At 38.9% G+C, this 23,454-nt stretch overlaps 1 protein-coding gene across 3 annotated transcripts in view; it reads right to left on the bottom strand.

Moving 5' to 3' along the window:
• The window catches only part of syt2a (synaptotagmin IIa), a 95,596-nt gene that overhangs the window by 47,355 nt on the left and 24,787 nt on the right, over positions 1-23,454 (bottom strand). For 2 of the 3 annotated variants that reach the window (XM_051879166.1, XM_051879168.1), the window contains exon 1: positions 5,749-5,954. The exons of the other annotated variant lie outside the window; for it this stretch is intronic. The gene's annotated coding sequence lies outside the window, so the exon portion shown is untranslated. Of the gene's footprint in view, positions 1-5,748; positions 5,955-23,454 lie in introns of those variants that run through there. 3 annotated transcript variants of the gene reach the window in all.

Genomic DNA, 23,454 nt, shown 5'->3' with positions numbered 1-23,454 from the left:
TCAGTCGATGTGCCTGTTAGCCAGTTCCGCAACAAATGCAGATAAAGCTACTGTTGTCTTAGAGACCATATGTCTGTCGTCTATTTTAAACCTTGTTTATATACTTTATAACCACACGTTTGTAAAGAGCAGTGTAAAAAGCGATTTTCTTGAAAAACTGTGTACGTTTTCTGTAAAGACAAGACATTAAAAATGCGATGTTTATTTGCAAAGGCCAACACATTTATCCACTAACCGTTCAGAAACGTCCAGTTGCAGTCTAAAAGAGTATCTCCATCAGTGTCGACTCCAGTTTGAACAATGTAAGGCTGAACACCGTTACTGACAATCCTCATTTTGGCTGCGTGAGATTCTCCAGCTTTGTTGTTGTTGAGCAACTAAAGCGTGAGCTGTTAAAGCCCCACCCTCTTCTGGAAAGGGGGCAGGGAGCAGCAGCTCGTTTGCATTTAAAGGGACACACAAAAACACAGTGTTTTTGCTCAAAACCAAATGGGGCAAATTTGATAAGCTATAATAAATGATCTGTGGGTTATTTTGAGCTGAAACTTCACAGACACATTCTGGAGACACCAGAGACTTATATTACATCTTGTGAAAAGGGCATAATAGGTGCCCTTTAAAGCCCACTGTGAATGTAGCTTTAGGGGCCGTTCACACATGGGGCATGTTCTTGCAATCTATCTTTCTCCACAAATGGCCATTCAAAATTATCTGTGCATTCTGACAAGTATCAGTATCAGTAAAAATATCAGTAGTGTTTTTTCTAATCTCTTAATTTTGGTAGGTTACTCCCATATTAAAAACAGATCTTGTCCTTGGGCATTTCATTACTGATGGTTGAACATTTTCACTGGAATGCCATCTGATTGAGCTCAGTGAGATGAAAATGAGTGTTCCCCCGCACATCCCAGCGGCTCCAGACCACTCTGTTTGCCACTCAATGAGGTTTTTTGTGGCCCTTGGGCCGAACTGGACGCACAAACAAATGCGAGGGTGGAAACTATTCAAAGACTACAAAACAACTGCTCACATCACATATACTAAATCATCTCTCAGATTTGTAGATTACAACTGAAATGTCACAAATAGTCATTTCAAATCAGTGTATGACTTATACTCAAACTAATTTGTAACACTGTTGTACAACAAACATCTTTACAAACCACCCCAAATATAGCTCTGGGTGGACTCCTTTAACGTGTTTCACAGGCTTGTTTTAGCCTCAGCGCTTTATCCTCAGGGTGAAGCTTCTGTTCCTCATTAATTACGAATTGTATCTTTCAGTTTATTGTCACCCCTATGGCTCTTCAATTAAGCAGCTGTTTTTACGGAGGGCAATATGGCTTCACTGCACCGTGACAAACAGGCGCACAACCACACCCTCTTTTTTTGAGATACACATTAGCCAAATCAGCTAGTTTCACACTGGCTTCCTCTACTCATGGACAGATGTTATGATGCAGATATGGCCACATCTGAGGTACCACTTCTATACTGAATTATTATGGTTAGTGCTGGTTTGGAGGTAGTCTAATTAGAGTATGGTGTTACCAATGCAAACGTCATGGGTTCTATTCTCAGGAAATGTGTGTTCATTAAAATGCTTTAGATATATGGTTTGTCAAATGTGTAAAAGTAAATTCTGACTTGATGTTTGAAGACAAAAGAAGATATTTAGAAGAATCAGTAACACTTTAAAATTAGGTTTCATTTGTTTACATTAGTTAACTACTAGTTAACCTTAACTAAAAATGAATAATACTTCTAAAGCATTTAGTAATCTTAGTTAATGTTAATTTCAATCTACTAATACATTTTTACATTAATCAAACCTTGCATTTGTTAACATTAATTAATGCACTGTGAACTAACATGAACGAACTATGAAAAATTTATTTTTTAACAAAGATTAATAAATGTTGTTAAAAATGTATTGCTTACTGTTAGTTCTTGTTAGATAATACATTAAAGGCAGGGCAGGTGATTTGTTCCAGAATTTTTTTTGTTATGCTGGTTGAAAGCGTCTAAATTAAGTGGCCTGTATATATCTTTTTGTGGAAGGCATAGGGCCATAAAATGTTCGTCCAGTCATTGCATTCGGTCCTACCTGCCTGTCGATGTATGTATTTCCATACCTCCGCGCACCTGCTCATGCAGACATCACACTTCATCAGCTTGTTTCATGCTATGCAGAGTTAAGACAGACACCAGTCATAAGTCGTAACAAGCTTATGCTGTGTTCACGCCATAACTACTGGAATTTGGAAGAGATAGAAACCTGTGATGTGATACTCGGGGCGGTTCGTAACTAGAAATTTATGCATTTCAATGGCAACACTATCAACGGCGAAATGAATCTGCAGCAGTCAGGTGGTAGAGGTCAGTAGTCTTCAAGATGTTTATGTTCATTATTATTGGAATGTTATGTGCTTTGAGACATGAGGTAGGCCTAATCTTGTGACATTTTTGTTTTCTCCTTGCTGTACACATTTATGTGTTTTGAAGGAGGGATGGCTTTAGAGAGCACTGTGAAGGGACGGTGGGATCTTATGCTTTCAAAGTTAGCTCGCTATTGCTAGCTCTCCAAAAATGACCTACCCTACCATTAACTAATGTTAACAAATGAGATCTTACTGTAAAGTGTTACCAAAGAATCTTTCCGCTGTATTGGTCCATACAATAAAAGTCGGTGGGGTCCTAAATTTTTAAGCTCATTGGTCACGCTCTGTTCATAAAGTGGTCGTATTATCTCAGAACACTTGAGTTAAACCAATGGGCTACTTTTATGTCTTCTTCATGTCCTTTTTTGAGCTTTAAACTTTTGGACCCAAATGACTATGTACAGTATTGACTAAACAGCTGCAATATTCTCTTCTTTGTGTCCGGCAGAAAACAGAAAATCATACAGGTTTGGAATGACATGAAGGTGAGTAGACAATGTCAGAATTTAGACTTTTGGGTGAACTAAACCAAGTCGGGACGACAGCATGCAAAACACAATTTTGTGGCTTCTGAAGACTTGTAATATAGAGAATGGTTGTTTTTATGGTACTTTTTTGTCCTTTATGCAGCTTCACAACCCCTGGTCACCACATAAGGAAAGAAATTCTGCTAGAATCTCGTTTTGTGATCTACAAACAAAAGAATAACAGGATTTGAGGGAATGAGGGCAAGTATGATGACATGGTTTTCATTTTCTGGTGAACTATTACTTTAACTTTATAAGAACACTACTTTTTTGATTGAGTTTGAGACAGAACAGTCATTAAGGACACGACAGTGATGGTTTACTAATGAGCTATATCCTGAAAGGAGGCATTTCTCCACATAAAGAAGAAGAGAGGGGCATTCCACATCGATTTTGTCCTTTTTTCTGTCTGAATTGACCTCTCTAACACAATCCCACAGGGCAAGTTTTAAATAATGTTCTCCTGCCAATAAAAGCTATGATCCATTGTAGTACTGACCATCACTTGTGTCTTATCATGTGTAATTCATAACGCAAAACTGTGATGCGAGACCAGATGGGAGAAAGTGTCCATGATGATAAATGACACTAGCTGTTTTATGGTTTCTCTCAGCTTTATTATTGGTTAGCTGCATACTGGGCAGATACTGTTTTCATTTTACATCATGCTTTCAGTACATTTATTTTTATTTTTTAAAATTGTGGTAACAATTATTTTAAATACATTAGTTAACAATAACTGGGCTGCTGACAGAAACCATAAAATATAGATGAAGTTAACTTGACATACTATCTTTATCATCATAGACACATTGGAAAAACAGTAAACCCCCCAAAACGTTCCTATACACATTATTCACTGCAGTTTCCAGCTGAAATGAACACTAGCGACAGTAAAACACCAACAAATTGTATTCCTTTTCAAATTGTATTCCTATTGATTAATACAGACTTATTTTTGCACAATTCCTTGCACAATACTGTTATGAATATAATGCATTAACCTTATATCGCCACTCATTGGACATTTAATTTCTAACTTCTGAGATACTGTAAATACAACAGACTTTGAAGACTTAAAGATAAAAATGAGAAAAGGACCAGCTTCTCCTCTGGCAGTTTCAGATCTCAACTATATTTTCAATCAGAATTCTGAAATCTCAGTGTGAACTTGTCTCCACATCGAATGTACAACTCTAACTGAACACCAACATTTATCTCATTTGATTCCGTTGTATTCTAAGGAATTTTGGGATGTTCTGATGTTCCTTTGTAGCATCAGAAACATGGTAATTGACCATGTAGATGTCTTAAATGATGGCTAATCCTTCACATTACATGTCTCAAACACATCTGGACATACACACTTAACACAAGCACCCTAAAAAGGAACAAAAACAACCCAACAGCTTCAATGTCTGAAACCAGAGTGATCAGACAAGCTATAAAGCATGAATATACTCAATACATCTTCAAATTTTCCCTTCCCTTTTCCCCTTCCTATCTAAGCTCAATGCCACACTGTACTGTACTCCATCTCAAGGTCTGAAGCCTTGATGACACAGCATTTGTCCTTGAGAACGTCCCTTCCTTGTGATCCCCAGTCCTCTGCAGGAGAATCCCAAGAGAGCGAGAAAAACGCTTGCCAGAGAGAAAGAGAGAGAGAGAAAGGGAGCGAGAGAGCTGCCGAGCATCTGAAGGAAGTTCCCTTTTCATCCCACTGTGTCCAATTGACACTTCTAGCATCCAATATAACCACTAACTCAAGTGTCTAGCAGAAACACATCATACAGCAACCAATGTGACAGGAAACATAAAATCAGTTCAATCTGAGAGTATTTGATAGAAAACAATTGCTGGATTGCCCACTATGGAAATATCTGAAGAGTATTTTTATGTTTGACAATCATTTTATCATCAAGTTTTTGCAAAACACAATTTTGAAAGCAACAACAAAGTGCATTTAAATGACAGCAAATAGCAGGTATTCAGTTTCCAGCCTCTCTTTGCTGTACCGCAGAGCTCTTTTAATGCACTCCATTGTCTGTGGTCTCTCCCTGTGATCCGCTCTTACAGCAGCCGTACCACTGAGGCGCAGCATATTGTCTTGCCGCTGTTCGGCGGTGGAGAGGAGGGTGTCGTTCCCATTGCCCCTCCGGGGAAACGCGGCAGCTGTCAGCGGGACTGACCTTTGGAAACTCTCCAGGAAGCGACCTGCACCCATCATGCACGGACGGAGTAAACACCCACCCGCCGACAGCTCGCGGCTGACTTTGCCCTTGCGCACCGTTCCGGGACCAGCTTGCCGTGAGGGGTCTGTGACTCCAGCCTCTGTGAGGTGTGACAGAAATCTGACCCGAGATCAGTGTGCAACACAAGTTCAACTAAACTAACCGATAAAATCTGATAGACACGGGCCGACTGGGACAAACACTCCAAGCTCGGGACCATTGCAGCACTTCCCAATCAAACATCTTAAAGCATCACTAGGGATCACTTTAGAGACCACTTTTCTTCAGACTCAACACAAAAAGCCTATTAAAGATGCTTTAGAAGAGTTACACAAGACTAACATACGTATGAATCACACTGCAGTACTCTAGTATTCAGCCAGGCCACTCTCGAACGGGCTTCCCTCTCCGCTGCACGATTAAGTCATAACCATCTAGTGCCCTGGACAATCTTTCCAGCATCCAGCGCAGCACAGCCCACCTTCCCATATCCGGATCATCCTATTTCGCAGCACCTTTGAGAAGAAAACACATTGAAAAACCACACACCTGACTGCAGTGATCTCCTCGGTCCTAATCCTCAATGAGCGTCTGGGCCATACACCAGCGAGGCACTTAGGGGTTAACGTTTCAGCGGCGCGCGGATGTCTCCTGCTCGTGCTCTTCCATCAGCCCGAGAAACTGCAGTCATTCCCCCTCTCCACTCGTTACTGCAGCACTACACACACACACTCCAGTGAACACACACGTACACCCCTCCCCTCCTTCTGTGCGCTTTCTCTGCCACTTTCTCTCTCCCACAGAGAAATCCCCCCCCGCACCAAATACACACACCCTTTCCCTCTCTCTCCGTTTTTCCTTCCCCCACCCTTCCCATTCCGTCCTCTTCCTAAGCTGCCTGATTGGAGATGCTGCTCACACAGCTCTGCATACATCCCGCTTCTTTTCTCTCATGTCTCCGTCTCTCGCGCTGTGGGGTAATCAGCTCGGGTCAATATGAAACACAGCCTCATCAAACTCGGTGACCTCAAAACACCCTGTTGTTTTTTGCCTAAATGTAGCCTGTGAGACTGTAATATACAATACTGAACTGCTCTCTGGACAGAGGAGGGAAAATGGAGCGACTGAATGAATTTATAAAGAGGGGGGCTGCAGAGGTTTTGCTGCTCACAATATGTTGCAGCAGAGAAAATGAAAGACAGAGGAAAACCATAAAGATAGGGTGTGAGAATAGTGGTCGACTGATATGAAAGGGATAATGTTAAGTCAGCTGGTCATTATTGCTAATTAAACTCACTGTACATTATTCCACTTATTGCATGACAACTTGCCTAATAAGTAAATAAACTGACATGCATTCAGGGAGCTGTGTATTAAAAAGAACAAAATTATCAGTGTGTCTGTACTAATGAACCATAGCCATTCTTTTTAATTTTATTTAATCTGTTTACATACGTGTGATTTCACCATTAACCAATATTAGAGAGCCATGAACATGAGAATGTGAAAATATATTTTTTACATTATATTTTTTGTCTTTTTTGTCTAGCAGATCTATACAGGTGGAGCTGGGGAAGGTGGAGGGTTTCTGACAGCACACTGCAACTGCTAAGCAAACTCTGACCGAGCATTTGAAGGGTGAGCAGTGAACTTGGCTATAGCTCTGCTCTGTAGAGAATGATGTGATTGCAAGCAGATTAAGAAAAGGAACTATCAGCCTGCGCCATCTATAGTTTCATGACAGAAATTTGTGTATACAGGTGCTGGTCATATAATTAGAATATCATCAAAAAGTTCATTTTTTTATTATAAATTATTTTTAAAAATGAAACTTTCATATATTCTAGATTCCCTACATGTAAAGTAAAACATTTCAAAAGTTTTTTTTTACAATTTTGATGATTAGAGCGTACAGCTCATGAAAGTCCAAAATCCAGTATTTCAAAATATTAGAATATTTCCTAAGATCAATCAAAAAATGGATTTGCAAAACAGAAAAGTTCAAGTTCTTTAAAGTATGTTCTTTTGTGCACTCAATACTTGATCGGCAGGACATATTACAGCAAATGACTTGCTCCTAGCACAAATTACTGCATCAGTGAAGTGTGGCATGGAAGTGATCAGCCTGTGGCACTGCTGAGGCACTATTGAGCCTTCAGATCATCTGTATATTGTTGGATCGACAGTTTCTCATCTTTCTCTTGAAAATATCCCATAGATTCAGGTCAGGCATATTGGCTGGCCAATAAAGCACAGTAATATCATGGTCAGCAAACCACTTGGAAGTGGTTTTTGCACTGTGGGCAGATGCTAAAGTCCTGCTGGAAAAGGAAATCAGCATCTCCATAAAGCTTGTCAGCAGATGGAAGCATAAAGTGCTCCAAAATCTCCTGGAAGATGGCTGCATTGACTTTGCACTTGATAAAACACAATGGACCAACACCAGCAGACGTCACGGCCCCCCCAAATCATTATTGACTTCAGAAACTTCACACTAGACTTAAAGCAGCTTGGATTCTGTGCCTCTCCAGTCTTCCTTCAGACTCTAGGACCATGATTTCAACATGAAATGCAAAATTTACTTTTATCTGAAAAGAGGATTTTCGACCACTGTTCACTGTCCAGTTCTTTTTCTCCTTAGCCCAGGTAAGATGCTTCTGACGTTGTCTCTGGTTCAGAAGTGGCTTGGTAGTCCTTTTCCTGAAGATGTCTGAGTGTGGTGACTCTTGATGCGCTGACTCCGGCTTCATTCTACTCATTGTGAAGCTCTCCCAAGTGTTTGAATCGGCTTTACTTGACAGTATTCTCAAGCTTGCGGTCATCCCTGTTGCTTGTGCACCTTTGCCTACCCAATTTCTTCCTTCCAGTCAACTTTGCATTTAATATGCTTTGATACATCACTCTGTAAACAGCCACCCCATTCAGTAATGACCTTCTGTGACTTACTCTCTTTGTGGAGGGTGTCAATGATTGTCTCCTGGACCATTGCCAAGTCAGCAGTCTTCCCCATTAGTGTGGTTTCAAAGAACAAGAGATACCCGGAATTTATACTGTAGGGATGGTCATTTAATGAAACTCAAATGTAAATATTCTAAGATTTTGAGATACTGAATTTTGGACTTTCATTAGCTGTACGCTCTAATCAACAAATTAAAAAAAAAAAACACTTTTGAAATGTTTTACTTTACATGTAGGGAATCTAGAATATATGAAAGTTTCATTTTTTAAAATAATTTACAATAAAAAAATGAACTTTTTCACGATATTCTAATTATATGACCAGCACCTGTATATATATCAACACAACACATTGAACTACAACTGGAATTTAGTAGTAGAAAGACTGAAATAGTATTTTCTCATAAAATATACTTGAATTTTTTTTCTTTGCAAAAAAAAAAAAAAAAAAGATTATTCATTAAAGGGATAGTTCACCCAAAAATGAAGATTCTGTCATCATTTACTCACCCTCAAGTTGTTCCAAACCTGTATAATTTTCTTTGTTCTGTTGAACACAAAGGAAGATATTTTGAAGAATGTGGGAAACTGAACAGGTTTGGGGCACCATTGACTTCCATAGTATGTTTTTTTCCTACTATGGAAGTCAATGGTGCCCCAAAGCGGCCTGCTTACAAACATTCTTCAAAATATCTTCCTTTGTGTTCAGCAGAACAAAGAAATTTAAACAGATTTGGAACAACTTGAGGGTGAGTAAATGATGACAGAATTTTCATTTTTGGGTGAACTACCCCTTTAAGTTTATGTACAATTCACAAAATTCAGCTCAGCACTTTTCTTAACAACCACTTTTGATGATGGCTGATCCTTGATGCGATCACTGACAGCAACACAAAGTTGATTCTGCACTAATTTGATCTAATATTTGATGTTTTTAAAAATTTTGTAGATTTATGTAGCAAATGAGAATCAATAAATTATTAACTATATTTTGAGACAAAGGTCTTACTAATGATTTTCAGTTTTGTTCAAGGTAAATAAAGCAACAGTTTTTCCATAACCAAAGAATATGTAAAAGTATGGTTTGGGGTAAACAGCGCATCTGCTGTTGGGACAAAAGACACCATAATTACCATGATTATACATAGCTGGCTGGCTTTTCCATTTGTTGACATGACATGGTAAAGTTCAGATGGCAATTAACATATTAGGTTGGGTGTCCACCTTAGAGATAATCACTGTTATATATTTAATCACCATTATATATTTAAAATTATGGTACTAATCATATTTATTTATTTGTTACTATTGTAAAGCTATATTAAATTATTATGGGACCTCATTCAATGCTTACAAAATCTTTACTTTTTGCAATAATTTTATTTCTGTATTTTTAAAATGAGCATATTTTAACGGCAGTATATTTATTGAATAAAAATGAATTCTTTTATTTATAAAAATGAACTGAATATAGTACAAACTGCTAAAGTGGTAGTTTTGAAGAAGTATTAACTTAGACATTATTAAAAACATATTACTTTAGCTAAAGTATTTGTGTAAATACTGTGTGTCTTTTGCCCCATGCAGCTGGTGAGCCTCAATAAAAAAAAACAAAAAACAAAAAAAAAAACATGTATTTTTTCTGCAATCATACACTATGGGAGTAGTGGAAAGCACATTTTTCTTAAGGTGTGCCTTTAGCCCCATTGTAGCCTGTTGTACACACAATGTTTTTGCAACATTTTATGCAACATTTATTCAAAATTCACTACAAAACACTGCACTGGCAATTCAATGGCAAGGCTGTACGTATTTTAAAACTGACACTAGGTAAAATGAGTATTATTCAGCCACAGGACACATAATGTGCTAACCGATGTCCATATGAAGTCATACTTGTTATGAAACCATATGTGGGCTCAGAGAGAAAAACAATTAAAATGGAAAACGTGATTAACATATAGCCATAGTCTGCTGTAAAAACCTGTCTTATAGATAGCTTATGATACGTTATGATTGTTTGTCATTTGGCCAAATATTAAGTGGAGCAGCTGGACTACCAGATGGTGGAGATGTGGTTGAGCTGGTAGAACATTTGATCAAGCGGGTTAGAACTGGTACATAATCTTGAACCACCAAGCCACTACGTTTCAAAACCTAACATGCATGTCTACCTTAAACTGGTATGACCTGGTTTTTTAAGCTGAGCTCAAGACGAAAACAGTCTAGCAGGTCAACCAGGTCCACAGTTGATGGTTAACACATAATCCAGCTTTGACCAGCTACAACCTAACCACCATGTACTATGTTAGCTTGAACAAAAAAAAATTGCACTATCCATTTTGGACTGGAACTGAAATCGCACACAGGCACAATTATCAGTCAATACCAAATATCGATATATAAAGACCAAATATTGACTGTAAAACACTAAATAATGGGTTTCACTAGTAAAGCAACTCTGTGACCTAACAGTCACATTTAAAATATGTCACAGAAGCCATTTTACCATTTGAAGAGCACTGAAAATCCTTAATAATACAGACACTCAACCTATAATTCAACATATGCATCATATACAGTATCATTTTGCTGCATCAAACAGTTTCGTCAACCTCAAATCAATGCAAAAGCTTTTTTTTTTCTGCAGCTAATGGAAGCACTGAAGTGCTCAAACCCCCTCATTATTTGTGACTGAAAATAAAATGATAGCTGTGAGGTAAATGTAATGAGAGAAAGATGTACAGTAGACAATTCCAGGGTTTAACTAGTGTTCCCCAGCATTCATTGCTGATGTAAGTGTTAACATGCACACCAGAGTAAAACAGCACGGGACGGCGTATTCATGGTTTGCCTGTACTGTGTGTTGGTCCACTGTGATTTCAGTCTCGGCCCCCCTGGAGATCGACAGCTGGAGACTCACAAGGCTTTTATTACACGTCACAAAAAATTACCCATCTCCCTTAAGTGTGGCTACCTCCTTCAGAGCTGATGAAAATGAAATCAATAACGCCTCAATCACTCTAAGCAGGAGAGAAAGGGATGGCCTTTTCCAGTCCTTCACCTAGTCCACAGTGAGAGCTGGATTGTTTGGCCCTTACACACTGTCAATATTTGCTGCAAACACAAGTGCAAGATTACTCACATTAACAGGGAGACTTGGATTATTTTAGAGAGAAAATCTTGGAATGGTTTCAAAAATAAATCAATGTGTTTAAACCAAAAAAATCACATCTCTCTTTCATGTAGCAAAGACACTTATATATGCTCAAAAGTGTCTAAACATGGCCTGTGGTAACTGCTACACTTAAATGTCTCAAAATTGACAGACTACATTGGAAAAAACAGACGTACATTAGCATTTCTTGAGCGCTACAACATGTCGTTTTTGCCTCAAAAGACTTGAAGAGATTCGAATGGTGCAAAACAGCCTTTGTAGAAGCTATAAGTGATGTGATTAAGATGCTTTTAGGAACTAGCCTTTCAGTGACCACAGCATATTGACTGATTCTGGATCTATTACACACACTGGTGACCTCAGCTTGGACCTCAAGTGACGTTTTGTCCTTAGGTGTAGCTCTGAGACCGGATGGAGCTCGGCATTCACTCGTTCTGCTTACTCACAATGACAATAGACGGCCTCTGCAGAAACAGTGTGAACACCTGTTATCTTTAACACTGTTTCCTCACTGATATCATGATCTACATCAGGGTTTCCCAAATGGGGGGTTTGTGAGATGATGAAAAGTTAAAAATGTGAGAGAAAGTCAAATTAAAATAAATAAATGTGGCTGCACAATTAATAGAAGTAAAATGTGATATAGCTTAGTGCAAATATCAAATCAAATGCATTTCTGTGGATAGAAATTTACAGCATTTCGGCAGTATTCTGCCAAAATTAAAGGTCAAGGATTTGAATTTTTGTATCAAAAAAGAAAAAGAAAAAAAGTGTCCACTGTTGGTGCTTTCAGCAGTGGACAGGGGTCAGCATGGGCACCCTGACTGGTCTGCAGCTATGCAGCTCCATACGCAACAAACTGCGAGGCACTGTGTATTCTGACACCTTTCTATCAGAACCAGCATTAACTTCTTGAGCAATTTGAGCTACAGTAGCTCCTCTGTTGGATCAGACCACATGGGCCAGCCTTCGCTCCCCACATGCATCAATGAGCCTTGTCCGCCCATGACCCTGTCGCCGGTTCACCACTGTTCCTTCCTTGGACCACTTTTGATAGATACTGACCACTGCAGACCGGGAACACCCCACAAGAGCTGCAGTTTTGGAGATGCTCTGACCCAGTCGTCTAGCCATCACAATTTGGACCTTGTCAAACTCGCTCAAATCCTTACGCTTGTCCATTTTTCCTGCTTCTAACACATCAACTTTGAGGACAAAATGTTCACTTGCTGCCTAATATATCCCACCCACTAACAGGTGCCGTGATGAAGAGATGATTATTCACTTCACCTGTCAGTGCTCATAATGTTATGCCTGGTTGGTATATATATATATATATATATATATATATATATATATATATATATATATATATATATATATATATATGAGAGCAAAGAGAGGGGAATTGAATCTGGAGCCAAGACTCGAACTCAACATTTACCTACACGGCTATGGCTCCAAAGAATTAATGAAATATTAACTTAAAATCGCAGGGGTAAAGAAAATATTTTACTTCTAAGGGGTTTGGCTGACAAAAAAGTTTGAGACTCCCTGATTTAGATCAACACCAAAATGAGCAAACAAATATCTTGTGACAGCTGAACATTCATCCTCAACCTGCCTACTTCCTGAAAGCTTGCGGTAAATGATTCACAATGAATCCTCTCCATATTTAATCAGATACAGTCATTTGAATAGTTGAAATTTAAATGAAGCAACATGTCCAAAAGGAGAATTTTCTGCTCTAGACGTTTTTGTTCATACCAGGAGGCAATTAAATACATTTCATGAGAGTAGTTACAGATCTCTAATCTAATAAATTTTAATAGCAGCAGTGCATTTGCAGTTAAAGGCGGCCATAGCCAGAGGCCTATGTGACTCATAACCTACTAAAACTGCTGTGGAGAATCAAAAATTATTACATAAGCTTTCTGTTATATCAGTAGTAAGAATCTAAAACCCACCGGTAGTAACCTAAAAACAACACTCCCTCATTTTGCTTTGTAAAATGCTTTCATAAGTGTTTCCCCAGTCCCACGTGTCAGTGTCTGGACTCTTCAGTATGGTGTAGTGTTTCAGCTCTGGAGCGGGTGTGAGTGCTGAGGGAATACCTCCAGATAGAGCATCCTGCAAACAGCTTGTAGCGGGAGCGGGGCTGGGCGGCTCTGGCACGGGCAGGGCGTTCTTGGCTGCTATAAACCAAGTCCTCTCACTGGGCTTGTCTTGTTTATCATCAACAGACTGAAATATTATACTAAATGACATGCATTTTAAAGGGGATGAGTGTCATTTACTGTATAAATAAACACTGTGGTGCTATCAGAACATCTCTATGTTTGTGTGAGCGTGACTCAACCAACATCTGCTGATTTTTTTGAAAGAAATTAATACATTAATTGAGCAAGGATGCATTAAATTGACCAAAAGTGACAGTAAAGACATTTATGATGTTACAGAAGATTTCTATTTCAAACTTTTTTTTTATTTTTTTAACTTTCTATTCAAAGAATCCTGAAAAAAATGTTTATTTAGCATCAAATCATCATATTAGAATGATTTCTGAAGGATCATGTGACACTGAAGACTGGAGTAATGACGCTGAAAATTCAGCTTTGATCACAGGAATAAATTACATTACTTAAAATATGAACGAAGAATTTGCAATAATTTGAAATAATTTGCAATAATTTGCAAAAACGTAATATATTTTACCCGATGTTTTTTGTCCATACACTGTAAAACATTTTCAGCTGGTTAAACTTAGAAATGTAAGTTCACCTGCTGCCTTAAAAATGTGAGTTAACTCAACTTGAAGATAATCTTTGTTTCAACTCACAAATAGTCAAGACAATGCATTATTTTAAGTTTAAATTTTAACTTAAAGTAATGCATTGTCTTGACTATTTTTGAGTTGAAACAAAGCTTATTTTCAAGTTGAGTTAACTCACATTTTTAAGGCAGCAGGTGAACCAGCTGAAATTGTTTTACAGTGTATAAAGGCAAAATGCAAATTCATTGGTTGTGAATAAAGGCATGTCTTTTTTGTGGTAGAGATATCTTAGACCAGTTAAAAACTAGCTGCAATGCTCCAAAACCAGTAATCGCCTTAAATTGGTTTAGATCAATCATACAGCAGGGCCAATTTTAAATATAGCCATATTCCCTGCCTACCTTTCAATTTTTCATGTATTTCTTAAAAAGTGCATCAAAAAGTCTCTTGAACTTAGTAACTCGAGCTGATCTCCACAGGACCTCAGAAAGACCTCAAATGACCAGTACTAGAAGTATTGACTAGGAGAAATTGACGCCAATAACCCAATGGCTGAGCACAGGCCTCTGAGTGTGAGTGAGTGGGGAGTAATCAATAGCTTTTATGATGGGGAATGAGACAGCTCTCTTATAGGGCCTATAATAATCCGGTTGAGCGCTGCACATTCACGTCATTTGAAACGCACTAGGCACAATGACGTCACACCTCAGAGATCTGTACAGTAGATATGGCATTGTTTTAATACACTGTTAATTCACAAGTCTTTATGAGTGACCTCACATGCAGTGTTTACACCTATATCCATTCAAAATCAATAGTCTTAACAAGCCAATGTAAATGTGATCGTTTAGTTTTTCTTGTCTTGATCGACCATCTTAACTACACACACACACACACACGCACACAGAGAGAGAGAGAGAGAGAGAGAGAGAGAGAGAGAAACACCCTGCACACACTACTATACGTATGTACAATATTAGTCTTTCAGCAGCCCCTCTCATGGAGTTTCAAGGCAACTATCAATTAGGGAAATGACTCGGATCAATTGTTGGGGGTGGGGTTTCCAAGGAACACGTTTCGTAACACATAAAAGATATCCCATAAATCAGAGTCCACCCCTGCAGCTCTTGAATTATCACACTCCAGCACACCCATCATGGTGCCGCCAGGCTGAACAAATCTATATCGCAAAACTGCGTTGTTTTATCAAGACAAGGGTTGGGTTTCCATTTCTTGAAAAAATCTGATGCTTAAATGAAGCCAAAGGGGTGAAGAACTTTTCTCTGAACAAACTAAACTCAAAAATATTTTTCAGTAGATGTTTAATAAACAAAACATCAGTACCTGTATTAGGTATGTGTCTTCTTGTATATTGAGTATGGTCCAGTTAAATGGGTGCAAGAACCCTGGATATAAAGTGTAAAGCAGTACGTAATTCTCAACCTTTTTTCTCAAGGACCACTGTTGTTCAACACAATATTTAAAGGCCCCTTTATATATGCTAAAAAGGTTTTGGTATTTCTGCTGTAATTATGACAAAGCTGCTTGTTTTTAAACTTAATCATTTGTGATTCATGTTTCAAGAACTGTATATTCATCAATAAAACGTTATTAAAATCTCATTTTTATTCTTTTTAGATTTTATTTATTTATTTATTTTCTATTAATAATAGCTTTATTTAAATACTTTTAAGTGGCCTACACAGCCCCCTTTGGAAGTTCATTGAGGCCCACTAAGGGGGAATATAAGACCTTGAATCAGTAAAGGACTCCTCAGAACAATATTCTGTATTATACAAGGTTGCACAGAGTAGCATATTGTAAAACATTCTCAGCTGTCAGTTTTTGATAAGGGTAACAGGGAAAAAACAATGCAAATTATAAAATGCAATTAATCATATATTCATGCATTGTAAGTAAAGCAAAATATAATTAGACTTATCAGTTTTTAAAAGGAGAAGAAAATGCTTTTAATGTCTTTTGTTGTAGTCAAATGTCAAGTGTCCAAATGAACTATACAGACTTTGACACAAATTCATATATCTTGGTAGAAGTTTAATTTTGAAGACATTTTTGTGCATGTGTTGAAGCAAAACCTATATATAAAATATAAAACCATATTTATAAAAAAGAAGCATTTAGTTTAGTAACAGCCACATTGTTGTATGAGCATAGCAGCATCACTAAGAGAAAAGGAAAAGGCATTTAGGGGTTGCTGAAGTGCAGCTGCTCTACTCAATGTCTCTGGGATAGTCCCAATCCCCATAATAACCATGACTACTATCTCCAGATGCGGAAAAAGTCAGAGATAAACTGGTTTAATCTCTCTCTCCGCAAGATTTCCTTCTCTCTCTCTCTCTTTCTCTGCATACACACACACACATTTTCTTTGCCTCTCAACAGCATTTTTCAGACTCCTGCTATTTCTTGAAATTAGTGCTAATGTGAGAGCACATTAAAAGATTTGTTCGTCCATGACTAGCTCATCCCCTGAGAAACTAGACAAATCTTTCATTTGACTACTTCATTTCTACTTTCGATACATTTCTAAACAATTGTGGCAAGCCACATACATATGAAAAATGTCATTATTTTGACACAGCTGAATCTGTAACAGAATTACACCTACGCTGTCTTGTTAGCTCTTCCTGTAGGGTACACAGACAGGCAGGAGGCACCAGGAGGCATCATTTGCCATTGACCTTCTAAGAGAAATTCGAAAGAAGACTATTGCAAATAAAAACACATAGACCCAAACAGAAACACTCTGAGGCAGAAGCTCACAGCCCTTTGATAATATTACGGTTGTTAGCCCTCCCAAACCATGAAGAAACAAACCTAATGTGGCAGATCTGAGACAATCACGTTAAGGAGAATTGCCTCTTCTCTTGAAAGAAGTAATTGGATCTTTCTCCTACTTGTTTGTTTCCCAAGAGGACAAAATGGCAAGCAGGAAGACAAAGCAGCCCCCGATGGTTGTGAATCTCTGGTTAATTGTTTTATTCGTGTCCAGGCTGAAAGCACTAAGAGCTCCTGTCCACTCTGATGATTCAATACCAGGAATAAGGACGCATAAAAGATGAAAGAATAGAGGACAAAATTACATGCTGCTTCCTTTGTGGCATGAAGTGCAAAAGCAACAGTCAAAGCACCTTTAAAAGAAACAAAGCAAAACTGACGCTGAAAAAAAAAATCTGGTTACTGGTTAAGAAACTGTAAAAGGCAAATGTGCTTTTCTCCATGAGTATTTGTTTAGCTAAAGATACAAAATCTGCAAAAGTCTACAGTAGGAGTCCAATCCTGCTTATGGAAGGCCAATTCCCTGCAGTTTAGTGCCAATCTGCCCCAACACACCTGTCTGGATGTTTCTAATAAACCTGAAGACCTTGACTGGCTGGTTCAGGTGTGTTAAGATTTGGAGCAAAGCTCTGCAGAATAATGACCCTCCAGAAGCAGGACTGGACACCCCTGTTTGAGCAAGCCATGTGACTTGTGACACAAAATACCAGCCAAAAGTCCTGTAAATCAGTGGTTTTCAATCCTGGTCCTGGCAACCAACCGCTCTGCACATTTTATATGTCTCTCTTATCTGACACACTCAGTTCAGTTTATGGAGCTCTTTCCTGGGCTAATGATCTGAATCAGTTGTGTTAAATAAGAGAGACATGCAAAATGTGCAGAGCAGTGCTAAGTAACTATGTACTTAAAAAAAAAAAAAAAAAAGAAGATAGCTGAAGAATGTTTCAGCTGTTTTTGTCCATATTATGATAGTCAATGGGATCATATACTTTCAAGCTCAAAGAAAACAAAGCTAGTGTGAAAGAGAGCAATTAGACTGGTATACTATACAGCAGGGGTGTCCAAACTCGGTCCTGGAGGGCCACTGTCCTGCAGTGTTTAGCTCCAACTTACCACAACGCACCTGCCTGGAAGTTTCCGGTATGCCTGAAAACCTTGATTAGCTGGTTCAGGTGTGTTTAATTGGGGTTGGAGCTAAACTCTGCAGGACAGTGGCCCTCTAGTAGCAAGACTGGACACCCCTGCTGTACAGCAAAGGCTGGAATACACTACACGACTTGTGTCCTGATTTTTGCCCTGATTTGCAGTGTGGAAAAGACGACATTACTTGCCGAAAGTCAGAACCAGTCTGTGGATTTGGGTGTAGTGTACGATGGGCACAGACTATGAATTTTTTACCTTTAGACTTTGATTCCATCCAGTCAGAGGATCCTATTTTAGGACACATTGTTTTCCTTTGTCCTTTGTTCCTAGCAATGAGGCACATGTTTCTGCATGAGTTTGCTTGAATGACTGGGAAAGTCTGAGTGTGTGATCCTTAGTCTTTTAGTGTGTGTGATGCCCAGTTTTCCCCTCTAGAACCACTTAAAAAGCCAGATGCCTAGTGTTATAAAAACCTGTTCAGATTTTAAAAGTTGTTCCAACCTTAAGTCTTTTGAAATGACACAAGCTCTTTGTATGATGCACAGAGTTTGGAATGACATGAAGGTGAGTAAATGATGACACATTTTTGGGTGAAATATCTCATTAAGGATTTTTATAAAATTGACTGCACTAACTGGTGAGTCCACTAGGTGGCAACACTCATAATTAGACGGTTGATTTATGCCGGGTTTAGACTACACAATATTAGCCCGATTTTGGCACGATCCATTTGACATAGGGTGTCTAAAACCGATGCCACATCTGTCACGCTTCACAATGATTTTTTTTTTGGTCCTCCACAATGGATTGTCACATCTGAGAAGTTGACCAATAGGAACACAGAAGCTCTTCTGTACACAGCTTTCAAACATGGCGAAATGAGAGAGAGAAAATGATATTGGTGCAGGTGGAATTATGGAGGAAAGGTTTGTGCAGCTATGGCAACAATACTCCTGTCTTTATGATGTTTCCTCAAGGAACTACTACGATAGCGTGAAAAAAGATAAAAGCTGGTGAATGATAGCAGAGGTGCTTCAGCAACTCGGTGAGTACAACACGCTGCTTCGGTAGTTTGTTTACACTCTTGTTTCCAGAAGTCAGTCGCTAGTTCTGCCTTCTCTATGACATCTTGCACATTGTTGAAGATGGCAAGCGATGATGTAATCTGACATGTTTCTTGTCCACAACATGACAAGAATTTAGGAGTCAAAAATGCATAATCTGACACAGTGACTATCGTAAGAGACAAAAATATTGTGTAGTCTCAACACAGCATTAATGGGAACACAGAAGTGTGTAAACAACCAGCCTATAATGTTAAAAATCCACCCACTTTTTACAATCCCCACAAATCATAAACAATCTCTCCAAATGCACGGTTCCAGATTTCCCCCTACTCTTACGTAAGAGCCCAGCCCATGACTGGTGATTATCTGCCCTGTTAGCACAGATACTCCCCTGACAGAGCAGCAGATCTGTTTACTTGCTGTTTACAGATCTGCCATTTCTGTTTACTTGCTATAGCAGCTGGAGATATACAGTACATTACAAATGTTCTGTTATTATTATTATTGGATATAACAACGAATATAAGAGTCTCCATAGACTCCCGGAATCTGAGCCACTGAGGACACCGTGGTTGAATTTCAGTTATGAAGGAAATGTGCCGAAGAACATCGGCAAAGTGTTATATATTTGCGCAAATCTTTTTATACCGGACTGCTTCATAAATGAGGATCAGTTCAACGCTGGATTTGCACAAAAGATTATATTTATTCACTAACCGTTCAGAAACGTCCAGTTGAATTCTAAAAGTTGTAACTTCTTCATGAGTCTCTCCATCAGTGTCAGACTCCAGTTTGAACAATATAAGGCTGAACATCGTAACTGACAATCGACATTTTGGCTGCGTGAGATTCTCCAGCTTTGTTGTTGTTGAGTATTCAAAGAGTGAGCTGTTACGGTGCATTCACACAGGGCATCGGTGTTAATGCTTCTCATGTACTTTGAATGGGTGATGTCATGCTTTGCCAAACTGAATTGTGGGTTCCGTTGCTTCACTCGTGTTGCTCGCAGCAGAAGTTGAAGACTTTTCAACTTTTCAAATGCCAACGCAGGCATCAGCCAATCAGATCGCCTTATGCAAATACCCTAGTGCAGATGCTAGACAACTGCATTCATGCAACACCGGAAAGTAATGTGATTGGCTGTTGTCACTATGATGGTCTTGTCAGCATCAAGCTTCAGACACGCCCTCCGTTATGCAGCGTTAAAGCTCCGCCCTCTTCTGGAAAGGCAGCCAGGAGCAGCAGCTCATTTGCATTTAAAGGGACACACTAGTGTTTTTGCTCACACCCAAATAGCGGCAAATTTGACAAGATATAATAAATGATCAGTTTGAGCTGAAACTTCACAGACACATTATGGGGACACAAGATACTTATATTAAATCTTGTGAAAAGGGGCATAATAGGCCCCCTTTAAAGAACTACTTGAAGATAGACAGAAATGCCAATAAAACCAACAGAAGATGAAAGTGGAATCAACTACAATGGATGTGCGAGGATATTGGTCAGAAGGAAGGCGTGCATTTGAACATCTTTTTACATTTTAAAAAGTATAACGATAGTGCTACAGGTCACAAAGCAGTTGTCAAACACGCCAGTACAGGCTCATGATACAATGGAGATGAAACAGATGGCTGAAAAAACAAAGCATTCCCTCAAAGCATGTCCATGCAACCAAGAACATGGCTCTGAATTACCATTGAGTTATTCCTCTACAATTTCCTGTAAGCCAGGTCTCAGTTCAGCCTCCACCAGTGCACAAGGACCACACTACCCCTATACAAATGCATACTTCTGCAAGAGCTTTCCACACATTGTACAGAAAAGCCCCATGGAAGGAGATTGGGAGTTAGGCTTTCATTTACTCCCGAGCAGTGCCAACACCAAAGCAGCCCTCCAGAGAGGGACACACAATCACAGGTGTGACCAGCTCAACAGGATATGTCAGCCATGTATTGGTAGAGGAACTGAAGTAAAAAAGGTGCAAAAAAGCCAGAAACACCACAGGGCTCCTCATAGCTTGACTTTGAGGTTTCCAGCTAGCAGAAAATATAAGATTCTTTGAAAATGGCCGTTTATTGCATATGGCATGCTATTCAATGTACAATGCGCTGTTGAGATTTTTAGGCCTACACTGAAAAGATTTTTCGAAGTTGTAAATAAACAGAGATTATTGCACAGTATGTTTTACAAGGAAATACTATTTCATTTATTCTCCTTTAAACTGAAAACTGTTTCCTAAACCATTTCTTCCCATGCATTTCACAACAAATACAGTAACATTGAGTAGTATTTGGATAAATAATAGACTGAGCTTCACTTTCAAATGGTCGCAAAGGTCCGAACACAAAGTCCACTAAAGAGACACAAGACCTGATCTTTTTCATTGAGTAAATGCGGCACAAGATGGCAGAGTTTTGTGTGCTGTGGCAGATTGCTGACAGTTGGGTGTCTGTCACAGTCAGCATAGAGGTTATGTAATGAGTTTGGCTTTTATCTCTAAACTGCTGATACTGCATGTGGAGCTGTGCTTGGTTAAAAAGAGCTGCCTTTTTACATTTGATACCTTCGAAGAGGTTCAGAATGTCTAAGAGAACAGTTGGCAGATATCAGAAAGCATTTTCTTACAGCAACCAACAAGGACTCATTCTCATTCTGCTGGCCTATTTTTATTTTCTGTCTCACGAATCACAGTATCGTGCAGTCTTGTATAACACACACACACACACACACACAAACACACACACACACACACACACACACACACACACACACACACACACACACACACACATCATAACCATATTACAGAACATCCAGTAAAATTTACAATTTAAAACTAATTTACAAACCATGATGAGAAAACCACATGATGAATCAAAGTTCATCACGAGTAGCTTTTCAGAGATTCTAATATATACAACTCGAATTCCGGAAAAGTTTTTTAAGTTTGAATAAAATGAAAACTAATAGACTTTCAAATCACATGAGACAATATTTTATTCACAATAGAACATAGATAACATAACAAATGTTTAAACTGAGAAATTTTACAATTTTATGCACAAAAGGAGCTCATTTCAAATTTGATGACTGCTACAGGTCTCAAAATAGCTGGGACGGGGGCATGTTTACCTTCTTTTCAAAACAGTTTGAAGATGTCTGGGCATCAAGGTTATGAGTTTTTGGAGTTTTGGTGTTGGAATTTGGTCCCATTCTTGCCTGATATAGGTTTCCAGCTGCTGAAAAGTTTGTGGTTGGCTTTTCGTTTAATGATGCACCAAATGTTCTCTATAGGTGAAAGATCTGGACTGCAGGCAAACCAATTCAGCACCTGGACTCTTCTACAACGAAACCATGCTGTTATAATAGCTGCAGTATGTGGTTTTGCATTGTCCTGCTGAAATACACAAGGCCTTCCCTGAAATAGATGTCATCTGGAGGGGAGCATATGTTGCTCTAAAACCTTTATATACCTTTCAGTATTCATAGTGCCTTCCAAAACATGCAAGCTGCCCATACCATATGCACTTATGCACCCCCATACCATCAGAGATGCTGGCTATTGATGCTGGCCATACAGGCTATTGTCCTCCCGGAGGACACGGCGTCCATGATTTCCAACAAGAATGTCAAATTTAGACTCGTCTGACCATAGAACACTTTTCCACTTTGAAACAGTCCATTTTAAATGAGCCTTGGCCCACAGGACACATGGTGCTTCTGGACCACGTTCACATATGGCTTCCTTTTTGCATGATAGAGCTTTATTTGGCATCTGCAGATGGCACGGTGGATTGTGCTTACCGACAGTGGTTTCTAGAAGTATTCCTGGGCCCATTTAGTCATTGACACAATCATGCCGATGAGTGATGCAGTGTCATCTAAGGGCCTGAAGACCATGGGCATCTAATAAAGGTCTTCGGCCTTGTCCCTTACGCACAGAGATTTCTCCAGTTTCTCTGAATCTTTTGATGATGTTATGCGCTGTAGATGATGAGATTTGCAAAGCCTTTGCAATTTGACGTTGAGGAACATTGTTTTTAAAGTATCCCACACAGCTCTGCCCATCTTCTGAGAGACTCTGCCTCTATAAGACATCCCTTTTATAGCTAATCATGTTACAGACCTGATATCAATTAACTTAATTAGTTGCTACTAGATGTTCTCCCAGCTGAATCTTTACAAAATTTCTTGCTTTTTCACCCATTTGTTGCCCCTGCGCCAACTTTTTTGAGACCTGTAGCATCAAATTTGAAATTAGCTCATTTAGTGGATAAAAGTGTAAAATTTCTCCGTTTAAACATTTGTTATGTTATCTATGTTCTATTGTGAAT

Source organism: Ctenopharyngodon idella, chromosome 22 (assembly GCF_019924925.1).
Source record: "Ctenopharyngodon idella isolate HZGC_01 chromosome 22, HZGC01, whole genome shotgun sequence".
In the NCBI taxonomy this organism is placed as follows: domain Eukaryota; kingdom Metazoa; phylum Chordata; class Actinopteri; order Cypriniformes; family Xenocyprididae; genus Ctenopharyngodon; species Ctenopharyngodon idella.
This window is presented reverse-complemented; position numbering and strand designations above follow the sequence as displayed.